The sequence below is a fragment of the Staurois parvus genome, unplaced genomic scaffold (assembly GCF_062004578.1).
Source record: "Staurois parvus isolate SC_StPar_1 unplaced genomic scaffold, SC_StPar_1.0 ptg000087l, whole genome shotgun sequence".
Classification (NCBI taxonomy): domain Eukaryota; kingdom Metazoa; phylum Chordata; class Amphibia; order Anura; family Ranidae; genus Staurois; species Staurois parvus.
The window spans coordinates 5,557,331-5,572,052 of NW_028317883.1; positions in this window are offsets into that span (position 1 = coordinate 5,557,331).

Here is a 14,722-nt window from a genome sequence, read left to right on the forward strand (position 1 = left end):
CTGGAAATTATTTCAAGGGTTCCGCCAAGTTAAAGTTTAACCTCCAGGTAAAGTTTAGTTGAAGTTTAGTCCAAAAATGCAAATATATCAGAGTAGCTAGAATATTAAAGTGTCAATGTTCAGCAAAAACATAAATCCCCCAGCCAATACTTAAATGTCCATGTTCAGCCACAATCTTTTGTCTTTTTTTTAGATTGTGAATAGAATGGAGAAGAATCAGATCCCATACTTTTTTACTGCTTCTTTGTTAAATGGATTTCCCATCACTACCTGACTTGGTGACAACTGATTTACCAGACAGCAAGTGAAAGAAAATTTGCAACAGCAACAGAGAAAAGTAAAAAAAAGTTTATTTTAATAACATAGGAGAAGGCTAGAAACCTGTGTCAGCTCTAACTGCTGTCTGTTTCTCTTTTTCAGATTTACCCACAATTCCTATCTGCTAAAACCATTATTACCATGGTGGTAAATAAGGGAAATTTTTCTAATGCAGCTTTGGATAGCAGTAAAAACCTTCGAGGGGATCTAATCCTAGCCTATGCTGTCAAAAATAGCCAAAACTTAGTGCTGCATTACTTATATCACCAAACATTTTAAAAACACTACAAGTAATGATCCATACATTTTATATTATGTAGGTACACATTTTTGTTGAAAAATACCAACGTACAAATTAGTATATCTATAAATGACAAAAAGGCACAATTTGCAGATCCACATTCCCCCATCTTAATTACTGTACTGAGCTCACAAAAAACAAATGTGATTTAATTAAGCGATGTGAGCAGTGAAGGCACAGAAAGGTCAGCTTCAGAAAAATAGCTGAAAAAAGCTATAGAAGATAATAAAAAAAATCCTGAAAATACAGTGCCCAGGGCTGACTCCGTGAGAAAAGCTTCAGCCACTGTTAGATGCAGGGGCAAATTGTGAATGTCATGGTAGGATCAGTTTAGTGGCATTTGAGACGTCTTCCTGTAAGTGTTGATTGCTTCATTTGTTATGTTCTCTTATTTATTACTCCCAAGACTGTGTATCACTTTACTTAATTTCTAGGGGCTGGCTCTATTTAAATCAGATTCAGTGCTTCACGAACACACAATCATACCATTATGTATTCAGATGAACAACTGTATCCTTACAAGAAAGATGTATTTCATTAAGCAACAGGAAGACGACAGAAGCAAATGCCATTATTCCTACGCTGGGAGCTCATTTAGGTTTTTAAGGGAAAGTTAATTGCAACTAATGTACCTATTTACTTTGCCAAAATATTTATTAATGTTAACTGCTCTTGAGTGTAGGTACTGTCAAAGGAATAAAGTATGCTAAGATATTACTACCTGAATTATAAAGCATATTAGTGCAGAGTAGTATTTTCCTTTTGAAACACATACATGATCTCTTCTACTTTCTCTACAATCACTAGTAGATGGCCAATCCCATTGCCAGCATACTTGGTCCAAGAAAAACATTGCAGAGATGAGGAAGGTGGTTAAGTATTGATAGGTGGTAAAGTATTAGGGTAACAACGCTTTTCAGGTTGTCTTTGGGAGGTAAATTGGTGCCAGGCTGCTATCAGTTCTTTAAAGTGGGAACTAAAAAGTGAACATTTGCTATGTTATAGGGAACATCAAGAAACTTGTGTGTGCCTAAAGAATACCCTGAAATTACTTTTCTGACTTTTTCTGAGCATGTCTAGGTACTCTTGTGCCTACAGACCCATAACTGTATATCTGCAGAGTGAGATGTTAGGCACTGCTGCCTCTTGCTGTAATTATTAATAGCGAAACATTTATGAGCTATATGGTTCAAACAGGAGTGTGTAGTTGTGTGTGAAATGTAAGCTCCTTCAAGTTGATATTTAGGCAACCTCAGTTCTTCTCCAGAGAGTGTAGTGTTGATTGGATCCCAGCAACAGATGGAAAAACCAAAAGAGTATATTTGGAATAATACAATATTCAGAAGCCTTCAGAGTCCCATTCAAAATACTTGGTCCTTCAGTGTCATATCATAGCATGCATGCCTGTGCCCTTTATTCTAGACCATCTCTTTCATCATACCCTTTTTATATATTAAATCTTCCCTTGATATCAAGTTAATTCCAGTGACTAACATTGGATGGGTTTTTGTTTGGCTGACCAAACCCTTTTGATCTTGTTGTTAAACAAGACACAATGACCCTGCCTGCAGTAAAGCCTCATAACTCAATGAGAATATCGAATGAATGACCGTCTGGGTTTTTTTTCATGCTAGTCTCCATATCAAAAATGAAGTGGTTACTTAACTTACAAAGATTCGTGTACGACAAAATAGAATTTTGGAAGTGATGTAATGTATTGTATTTTTATTGTATTTTCAGATGAAAATTTTACTGATTAAACAAAAATTGTATGATCGGGTATCGTACAAGAAATTTTTTTGTGTTTGTCCCTTCAGATTATTTTAAATGAACTGTTGTGATTGGCTGTCTAAAGCTGTGTACAAACAATCAGATTGTCCTACGATCCCTTCAAAAGTGTTTTTTTTTTCATACAATCTTTTGATCGTGTGTACAAGGCGTTACTGAAAACAACAATTACCTGCAACTGTAATGTTTACATCTCTTGTTTCTTATGACAGTAAACAATTAACAATTATCCATTTGAATAGGATTAGCAGAGGAAGAGTCTGCCAATTCTACTCTACCAGTCCTGGGGATCTTCTTTTTTATATGGAAAAAGAATTGCTATCTGTCTATGCATTTACATTCAGGAACACACACATATACGTTTTATACAGTATATATATATTATATATACAGTATATTACACATACAATAAGTATATCCTACATCTCTGACTTCTAGTTTCACTGTGTGTGGTGTGAAATTTAACATTATTTTCATTATTTTACTGTTCTCCTTGCTGAAGATTCTGACAAATGGATGCAAAGCCTTTCCTTTACCAAGATGGCCACCTCTGCACAGAGACACAGTGAAAAACAAGGCATGGTAAGTCAGCATTATTAAGATGCTGTACCTAAAGTAAGCCTGGTACGTCAATAAGCACACATGATCATTTAGTATCTCTGGTCTTTGCCAGCTCTATCTTTCATGGCAGCATTTGAAATGATAATGTATACCCAACACAAGCAAGAAGGTATTGGATTTAGTTTCATGTTCTAGGTTGGAGCCTTATCTTACAATGAACCCAAGGTGCTTTCAGGTACTTTGTTCCCTCTACTGTTGTCAGTTATTGTTTTTACATCTTTTATTGGCTTTCCCAAAGTCTACACACCTTTTTATATCACAGAAATAAGGCAATAAATTCTGCATGCTAGTACTACTATAATCTTCCATTTTCAACATCACAACTTTAAAGTCAGGGCCTGGACTGAGCAAAGCTAAAAGGTCAAATGTGAAGTGTCAAATTTAGATTGTCAGGGAAAATTTACAGATGTAGACTAAAGAAGTTTACCTGTTTTGGTTGATATTTGGCTATTAGGGATTTGCACTTTCCCTGCAAGCTCTTCTTAGCCTCCATACCATATTTACATCTCTGCTGAAAACAGAATATACCTATAATGTTCCCACTTTTACCACTTAGTTTGTAAGTTTACTCTGTTTTTTCCTTAAAGTGGAACTATGGGCAAAATAAAAAATAACATATAGTATATGATGCAGAATGTCTTTAACATTAACTCAGCCATTTCTGTTTTCCTCAGTTCCCCCTGTAACAGTATATTTGTATCATTTCCACTTACTTTCACAAGACCAACTGCCCGGCAAAAGTGGCAGTTACTGTTAAGATAAACAATTTAAAGTGCATTTAAAACAAAAAGCAAAAATATAGAATAGCTTGCCAATCCTTGTGGTGGTTGTGTTCATTATTTTTAGTATGTTTTCCTTTATTTTCACCTAATGATCTGACCAATAAGTGTTTTTTTCAATGTCATTTAACAGACCAAGCTGTCCAGTAAAAGTGAGCATTTAGAGGGGCATTTAAAGGGATGAGAGAAACCACATTACACTGACAGGGTTATTACAATGGTAGGCTTTATTCATATAGTTAAAACCTTTTCACCAAGAGGAAAAACTGTTTCTGTAATGGCTTAAAGGGTGTTAGCTGCAGATATCTTTTAATTTGTTACTCACTTACATAAAGTGCATTGAAATATAGTATTCTATCTAACACTGCCGACTCCACATGTTGTCAATGCTTTTTGTCCAAGGGCGGCTATACAATGGAGGAGTGAGTGCAGTCACCCTAGGGCATGAGATGTGTTACTGGCCTAATCACCAGGTGAAAAAAAAGAGAATTTATATACGATGAAAACTGATGCAGCCTTGAAGTCTATGGAAGGGTAACGATGTATATGTCATACTTGTGGGATCCCTCTAGAAGCAGGAAATCACTGTGGTAGGCACTCCCTCTACAGTGATCTTCACTAGCTTCCAGGTCCTGGGCCGAGCGGCTGCCCTGCTGCATTGTGAGCTCAGAAGATGGGCCACTGGGCATGGGTGCCATTACTTTGATATTTCTCACTGAATGCAAAGCATTCTCTGATTGGACAAGGTAGAGAACGTAATATCACAGCTCCAACTCTCCACCTCATCCAAATAGAAAACACTTTGCATTCAGAAACAAATGCAAGTAGCAATGTATACTTCATTGATTTCCAGGTTCTAGAGGGATCCCACAAGTATAGTATAAGCATAGTTACTTCAGTCCAAGCTGAACCAATGTAACTATGTAATGAATACATAGTTGTTATTCTTATTTAAAAAGAAAGAAAAACCTGTTACATCTGCTTTAAAATAGTTGGATTTAGGACATAAATTGATTGTTGTTCACTTAAAGTCCATCTAAAATTACAAAACTATCTAAGATTTCCCTGTCCACAGGCTGAAAACAGTGCTATGACTTTGTAACTACAGAATGACCAATGTTGTCACTCTATTTGTAATAATCTATACAGGTGTAACTCAGAAAAACAACAAAATATGATGCTAATGCTAGTGATTTTTCTTTTTTTGATGGCCTTTATAGTATCATACAGGTCAGGCATTTTTAGCTTCTTTAGTTTAGCTCTAAAAGCTGGCACTGACACTCTGCAACAGCTTTTCTCAACAATCTTGAAACCCTTGATATAACTTTCTGGTCTTAAGTAACCCCTGGTAATAATTTCAAAATCTACAGCTCACAGTACATTAGTGAAGTTCATTTGGAAAGAATGTTCCTCCTTGCATTTGAGGTGATTGGGAAGAGTCCTGCCTTGCAGGTAGACAAAAAGATCTCTGGTGTCAATGGTTGTTCATCTTAGAGGCACAAACTGCTCATTGCTCAAGGAACTCCTAGCAACCTCTGGAGGAACCTTGGAGTCCAATGGAACCCTGGTTGAGAAAGGCTGCTCTAGAACAACATATGCACATATCAGTCAGCACATAGGTGAGAGCTCACTGCACAGAGCACATACATATAACTAAACCATTACTCCACAGACTTAATCACAGTTGAAATATAATGGTGTGGAACAATCATATCTGTCTACCTATGCATTACCTAATCAACTGATGAAAATTGAGCGCTGATTTGTGAATATTCACTGTATTCAAGGAAGGCTGCTAATTCTTAAATGCTAGTTCTTAAGTGTGGTAATCCACAGCAACCACTTAGAATCCATTCTAGTATAGTTCCAGGAGTGAATCCTGACTATTGGTTGCTATTGGTCTTAAGAATTAGTACTCTTTGTTGAATTAGTGTTACTTCACATAACCCCATTATGTCAAATAAAGATCTACATCTTTCACTCAAGCTTATGTGAAGAATTATTTCATTACTCTATACCCCTTTTTACTCCTATATAACAAGCATCTTCTCTAACTAGCAGAAACATAGCCCCAAATTTCTCGCTACTTCTTATCAGAACAATTGTACGTGTAAAACTCCCCATCCTGCTCTTCAGTTAGACTTGCATAAAGTTTGTACTCTGCATTTCACTGATTCTATTAACAGTAGAGGGGAAACATGTCCCTGAAGTGGATTTTGTAAAGGTGGCAGCTGTGACATTCTGAAGAGGCAATGTTTTCCACCGTGTGTGACAAACACAACAACCTCTTATGTGCTGAGTCTTAGCCGCATTGTATTCTGTGAGCTGTTTGTATTAAAAATGAAAAAAGCTCAGTGTCTATGTGCCCAGGAGAGTTCAGAAGGATCAGACTAATCATTAGTAAATGCCAGCAGTGGATTTGAGAAGTTTGAAGCTACATAAGCAAAGAACTATTCAGAAGTCCCTTGAGGAGTAATGTTTATACCTTGCAACTCTGCATTTTTGAATGTTAGTTCTCCTTAACTTAACCTGTTACCCATAACTTGGATAATTGCTGTTAGAAGCACTATAACATTTTCTTTTCACCTTTTACCCTTTATTACTCATATCATTTATTAAAATAACTATTGTTCCTCTAATGTTCACTGACCATCATTGTAAACTTTGCGCTTAGTCTCTCCTACTGTATATACTTCCCTTCCTTTATATGACTTTGCATAAATGTCTTGACTATTAAGGTGAACCTCCCCCTTTTACCGTTACCTTCCTAGACTACCTGAGTTTAATTTCTCTTTCTTTTCAAGTCGTGGCTGAAAACCAGTACAAGTTTTATCTTGTAAAAGTAACCACGGCGCAATCAATACATCACTCCCTTTCTTATTGTTTGCAACCTTATTTACTTTCTGGACAAGCAGCTGTGTCTATAAGTAGGCAGCTTAGGCAACCAATAAGTAAATGATCTCTGTCACCTATATCTAAAAACAAAAGTCACTGGAAGTCTTTTTTTTTTTTATGAAAGACATTTAAATGCATACCAAAGCATAGACCATGATCACGGCAAGGGATATACACTATACGGCAAACATTTTTGGATACCTAATCATCTCACCTTTATGACGGCATTAACATGGAGACATAAAACCTCCTCTCCTTTGCAGCTATAACAGCCTCCACAACATTTTGAAGTGTGTCTATAAGAATATTTTCAAACATTTGTGGAAGTGAGCCCTTGCAGATAGCCAACTCGGGGTTCCCCAGGGTGTAGATTTTAAGCTCCAGCCTGCTTCTTCACCAGAGCCCCTGATAGTGGGGAAGGACTAGCAGCAAGCTGGAACCAGGTTGCGGCCCCAGGTGTGTCCAGCTGCGGATGCAGAGCACAAGCTGCAGGACAACAGCAAATCCAGGAGACAAGCCTGAGGTCAGGACAGGCAGCAAACAAGCGCAGACAGTGAACAAAGCTGGGATACACAAGTAGCAAGTAAACAGGAGCTCAGAGAACTGTGAGGTTGTTAAGGCAATGTGGGCTACACTGAGCATATCTTATATAGGCAAGGAAACTAATAGGCGGATCAGGAAGTGATGGAAGAGAAGCAAATAAAAGCCCACAGAATAGCAGGGAAATGCCCAAAGATGAGCACAGCCAAACCACACATGTGAAAGGAATCAAGTTAAAAAAAGAACTGCAGCAAGGAGGTCAGTAAACACAGTCAGGAAATTGCGGGCTAACTTGCAACAGTATTCCCCACCCCAATGAGGTCTCTCTACTCTTTTAGAGCCAAACTTGAGAGGAAACTTCATATGAAAATGTTTCATTAAATGAGGAGCAGAAGCATCAGTAGAAGGAATCCAATCCCTCTCCTTGGGACCTTATCCCTTTCAGTCAATTAGATACAAAAGTCTCCCCCCGGAGAACTGGGAATCCAAGATTTGCTTGATTTCATACTGACCCAAGGTACTAACTGTTGGTGAAGGATGACAAAGAGGATGGGAAAATCTATTAATGATGTATGGTCTCAGGAGAGAAACATGGAAAACATTAGGGATCCTTAGATGTGAAGGGAGATGAAGCTTAAAAGCAACAGGGTTAACCTGGCAGAGGATGGTAAACGGACCAATGAAAGGAGGAGCAAATTTCATAGAGGGTGCCCAGAGATGGATATTCTTGGTAGAGAGCCAAACTTTGTCGCCAGGGAAAAATTTGGGACTCACGCGGAGATGACACTACTTTGTACTTGGAAGCTGCCAGATGTAAATTCTTGGAAACATCTGCTCAGATTGAATGTAAAGATTGTTGCATTTCACAGCCACAGTCATTAGCATAGTTATTGCGGGCAAACTCCGACCAGGGTAGAAGATCTACCCAATCATCCTGATGGGCAGAAATGAAAGCACGAAGATACTGTTCAACTTTCTGGTTACCCCTTTCAGTTTGCCCATTTGCCTGTGGATGAAAAGCTGAGAAGTCAAACTTGATTCTAAAGGATGTGGTCAGAGCCCTCCAGAAGAGAACTGTAAATTGAACTCCTCTATCAAAGACGATGTGCAAAGGCATACCATGAAGACAAAAGATTTCCTTAATGAAGATGGAAGCCAAAGTGACAGCAGAAGGTAGTCCTAGAAGTGGAGTTAAGTGACACATTTTAGAAAACTTGTCCACAACCACTCAGATAATGGACCCCACTGTGAGGGGTAGTTCAGAGATAAAGTCCATGGAGATGCAAAGACAAGTTACATCTGGAACAGGTAGAGGTAATATGGAGAGGTGTTAAAATGTAACATGTATACAACACTGTCTGTTGGTTATTATCTGCTATGCCAGCAAACACCACCACCTCTCCCATTACATCAATACACCCTTTCTTATCAGAATACCGCATGCACACAGTACCTTTTTTCCAGTGTAGGACTTAATATATTTGTAAAATGTCAGAAAACAGGTATTTGAATACTCATCTCTTACATTCAACAGATTAGTATTCTACCTTTTCAGCTGCAACATACAGATATTTATTATAATAAGCAGAAACTACATGGGTACGCTTAATATATATTTACTCTTGTGTGGATTCAGAGATGAGTCAGTCCCATCTCTATCAAGTTAATGTCAATCTTCTTGGCTGTTTATATTTTGCATATATGTTCTGACCGTGATTTTCCTGCCTGATAGTTATCTGCTTCAATACTGTTTAGATAACATGAAAGATGCAATACTTGGAAAGTTGAACTCGCATCTGTATTTGACTTCAAAACAACAGTTTCCATTCTCTTCTGTTCACTCTGGGTAGGTTGTCAAACATTTGGACTATCCATTCTGGTCATCACCATCAATGGTCAAATCTGTGGCAATTGGGGTTGTTTGCCCCAAAGTAAAAGTCTCAAAATGCCTAATCTATGTGTGCTTAAGTGAATTTAAAAACAGAAACAGTAATTGTGGAATGGCTAGCATGAAATAAGCTTTACTTATTAGAAAAGGATGTTCATATATGCAGACAAGTGAGTTTCTACCAGAATTTAAATTCTATTAACCATTTTGTGACTGCGATATGCCTATTTAAGCCCTTAGGTATGATGCCCCATGATGTGAGAACATTGATTAACATTGCAGCCGAAAACTAAGATGCACACCTGTGCACATTTCTAGTTTTCAGACACTGTTGTCAAACTGAAAAATTAGTCATAAAGTTATTGTCAAGCTAAATGACGCATACTGACGTTGTTAAAATTGTCCTGGGCATCAAACTTCCATAAGCTACAACAGCAATGGCATATAATTGGAAAGACACCAAGCACAGTAAATGATGTCTTAACTGTCCGTGTGTATTACAGTCATTGGTTCTAATACTTTTAGCTTTTGCCACTAATGAGCACTTAATAGGCTGTATGTCAAATGCCTGTGGTTTCTGTATGTATAATTTCTTACAGATCTGAGATTCAAGCACTGTGCTCGCACATCCATAATTTGTTTAATATTACATATTCTTGGTTTTGCTACTCGCACAATGACCACATACAAGCTTGTCATCATACTATGACAGTATTGCAGCCAATTTCAATGCAATGAACTCCAAGATTATTCCCACTGCAGACTAGCCACATCCATGAGCTTTATCTAGCTGCCAGATGAAATGATAAAAGCTAACACTGAAGAAAAGATATTTAATTGGGTTTCACAGAGTGCAAACTAAAACTGATATTATTAGTGATGAATAGCCAGAAACGAGGCCTAAAGCGATATTAAGGCAATTTGTTAAAAGTAAAAAAGAGGTAGCACTTACCTTATTTTTGAAAAGATATTGCACAGAAATGTCACTTTCCTCCTCTTCTCTCAGTCCCTGCTAATGCTGTAGGCTCCCTCTCTTCTTCAGGTTCCCCACAAGCAAGCCAGTTTCTAAGAAGGCATCCAAGCTTGTGTGCTCTTAGTGGGTCCTGTGACGAGCTGTGTGCATCCATAGACACATACTTGTGGTAAGCCACGTGGTAAGCCATGCTTCATATCCCTCCTCACAGAAGCTTGACTGACTGACTGACTGTAGCAGGAGCAGGAGAGACATCGCTGGAGAGGTGATATGGGGCCAGGTGAGTGTTTAGGTGATGAGGGTGTAGATTAGTTAGTGGGATGTTTTTTTACCTTAAAGTGTTACTAAACCCACAACAGTAAAATCAGTCTGTATATGCAGTAAAGCATGCTTGTTATACTCACTGTGGGACCTAAGGGGTTAATGTGTAAAAAGGATGTTTGAGCCTGTCTTCTCTGATCTTCCCCTTCTTCCAGTGTCTCCTAAATATCTCCTGATAGAACAGAAGCCCAGAGGCAAGCTGCACATACTCAGTTTGGTGTGTATTGCTAGAGAGGTTTTTTTTTTCTTGGGAGAGTACATGTGATCAGCACAGGGCCAATCAGTGCTGTTCAGACAGACATCAGGGGTCCTGCATCCTCCTACAGGAGAATGAAAACTCCTCCTACAAGCTGTAACCAGTGCTCTGTTTGTACACTGATAGAAGTCACAAGACTGTTCTAACTGCTCTAACTTTACTAAAATAATTGTATTTTCATATTCTGTGTACTGTGGGAGACCAGATATAGTGAATACTGGGTTTAATAACACTTTAAGGCAGAGAATGCATAGTAAAAAATATTTGGAGGAGAGATTCTATGGAAACTGAAGAAAAGAGACCAAAACTCATGGCAAATCCCAAAATATTCTAGACCCATGCAATGTTTGGATTCTTTGAAACATTTCCTAAATATTAATTAGTTCTTTTGCATTAATTTTGGAAAACAATGGATGTTAAACAGAGAAGAAGCAATTGATAACATAAAAAGAAAATAACATGACAGTGTGCTTCCTATTTTTGTAGATTCTGAGATGCTTATCAGGACTTTGACATCATCAGAAGCATATTCCACTCACTCCTGCTTGTGATTACTGCACTACATCAATGTCAACAGGCAGGGTCCAGCTGGGGATAGCCTGTACCTCCACTAATATGGCGGTTTCCTTGCATTCATGAAGCACTGTGGAGTGGGTGAAAAGTTTGGCCTAGACAAAGGAGCAGCTGCACAATGCCTGCTGTACATGCCATAAGGCTTACAAGTCTAGGTCCACTTTAAAATGTTACAAATGGATGTGAATCTAATATACTTTAGAAAAATATGGGAGGGTCTTGGTTTAAATTTATCACTGCAAACAGAAACAATAAAACATAGAATCATATGTTGTGTGTTCAGCAATAGCATAACATCGGAAGCACTGCCTCTCCCACTGAATGCTCCCCGTCTGACTCTTGGATTCACTGTCTGCAAGAAAGATGCAAAAGATGTTTGTCTGAAGATATTACCAACTTGAAGTGCAAGACTTAGTTTTCATTGTATAAAAAGGGGACATGTCCTTATATGTGATGATGTGCAAGACTTTGAAATGTCATATTACATTTTCCACTGTGTCTATTTCTAACTGGAACTGTGATCTCACACATAGCTGTGCAGAGTGTTTACAGATGGACATTAGAAAACAGTTCATCGTATGGTATAAATGGATCATAATGGAGCATATTTCCTAAAAATTAAATTCAGCCCTTGTGATATATTTAGAGGCTACTTATACATTTCCACTATAATAAAAATAGGGGGGTTCTAACAGACTGAACAGTAACAACAGCAAAATGTCACAGAAAGTGTTTGTTAGATCACTCGTATAAGCTCTAACCCTACAAGTAAGATCCCCCGTAAGAAGCACAGCTGGTATTTGTGCATCCCTTAATTGTATTGCAGATTCAGGACTGCACTTTCCTTAGAAGTCTGGATTTATTTCTTTGGCTGCTATTTTGTGTCATCGCTAAATGTATGATGTCAGCATCCAATTAATTCCAGACTCTTATTCTTCTAAATCATCTTGTACTAGAGAGCTCTGAAATCGGTTTCATTCCATAAAGTGTTGTAGCTTATGCTGGCCAGCAATCACTTTCTCATTCATGACACCCAGGTCAGAAACCTATAACTTCCACTAGTACTGACAGTTTAATATCAAGTCCTTAGACCAAGGCTAGCAAAATTTCAGGGCATACTAATCCCTTGTTTGCTTTCTTAAATACCTCTGTCTGTCAGGTATATGTACAAAGATAAGCAATAATACATTTATTAAATTGTACTATATGTTATAAGAGGGAGCATCACTGAAATCCACATTTCCCCTTTTCTCAAATGGTTGTCCATGTTTAGTAAATGTAGACTGTATGTTTGTATTTGATTTATAGCATATCCCATATTACTTGGTTTTAGAACTATAATTTAGGCCTAAATGCATAGCTGTGTCTAAAGTGACGTTTCAAGAAGCTTAATTAGTTTCAAATAACATTAAGATCCATTACAGTGTTGAAGTGCCACCTGTGCCTTTAAAAGGTCACCTATGCCACTAGCAAAGCCAATGCTCAGTCAGAACATTGCCAAGAAAGCAAACACTTCTGGTTCAACAGATTAAATCAGAATGCTCTCCTACTGTCTGCCACTGAAAGCCATTATTAGAGTTAACACATTACCAACCCATACATTTAAGCTTTGTTAAGTACCTCCAGTGGTACACATGGTGGAAAAATGAATGTAAAGCAACAAATGTACTTTTTTTTAAATGGTGGACAATAATAAAATATATAACTCAACTTATTACACAGTTTATTTGTTCAGTGTGGCTACAAAATAAGGCTGGTACCATTTGGTCAAAGGAAGAACAAAGATGGGTAGGGTGGAGTATTGCGTTGCCTGTAACAAAAGTGGGTGTTGGCCATGGCTCAGTTAGCATGTTGAAATTAAGGTATGGCTCTTTTTGCATAGCTACATTGGTCCCGTTGGTCCAGTTTGGACCAATGAAGGTATTCATGTGCCATACATGGATGATCATTGTTAACACACCTTCCCGCCCAGCCTATAGCAGATTGACGGCCCGGCAGGACACTTGCCGTTCATATGATGTCCTGTCAAAACGAGCCGCTCATGCGGCCACGGGGCCACGGGACACAGCCGATGACATATCACTACAGCGGCCCATTGCCAGTGTCATGTGACAGCTGTGACCAATCACAGCAGATCACATTTCAATTGTATACAATGGATAGCTTCCTGTCATGCCATCCATTGTATACAATTATGCTGTTAGCTGTGACTGGTCAAGGCAGTCACATGATACAGACAGGGCCAATTACAGCCCATCTGTATCATGTGATCAACTTTGCCCAATCACAGATAATCACAACAAAAGACTGAATGAATCAGTTTCATTAAGTAACAACGATTGCAAATATCAATTAAATAAATTGGTATTAGCAATCATAATGTGTTAACAAAAAATAAAAAATCCTGATCACCTACCCAGAGTAGTTAAATGTTACTATGGTAACATTGTATTGCTTTGGTAACAGTGTACTGAAAAATAAAATAGTAAAAAAAAAGAAAAAATGTAATAAAAAAAGTAATAAAAAAAATAATAGAAACATTTAAAAAAATACAAATTCAGCTTATTATTATTATTATTTTCACCAAAGAAATGTAGCAGAATACACTTTGACCTAAATTTATGAAGAAATGTTATTTATCTGCAACATTTTATTACAGAAATGAAGAAAAGTGTGTTTTTTGTTTTATTTAGCAAAAAATAAAAAAACTCAGTGGTGATTAAATACCACTAAAAGAAAGCTATATTTGTGTGAAAAAAAAATTATAAAAATGTCATATGCGTACAGTGTTGCATGGCCACGCAATTGTCATTCAAAGTGCGACAGCGCTGAAAGCTGAAATTTGGCCTGGGCAGGAAGGGGGTATAAGTGCCCGATATTGAAGTGGTTAATACAGTGATCATATTTCTGGATCCAATGCCAAGTGGCTGCCTTTTGTTTAATGAACACAGAGAGTCACTTGATCTGTATCTTCTCAATGAATGCAAAGCATTCTTTTATTGGACGGCAATGGAGATTATGACATCACCACTCCATCTCTTCACCATCAAATGAAATAATCCTTTATATTCATTGAGGTAATGCAAAGAGTTCTCTAAATGGCTCCCATGCCAAGTGAGCATCCCCCTGTGTTCACTAAGCAGCAGGACAGCTGCTCAGCATGGGAGCCAGAAGCAGGAGGCAATCACTGTAGTGGCAATGCCTACTATATTGATTTCCAGCTTCCACGGACATCAGTAAGGTATGGTACAAGCTGGACAAAAAAAGCCATACCTAAACTTTGGCTCTAAACCAGAGTGGTTTAGTTACAATGACTAAAAAAAACCTGTAGTCTCCTTTAGCAAAAGTGCAGCTGTTACTTTACAATCTTTTATGTTTATAACAGCACTAAAATTATATTTCTGGTAGAAAGCATAGTGGAAGGATTTACAAATTTAATCAAGGCCTTTTTGTTTAGCTTTGTATGTTT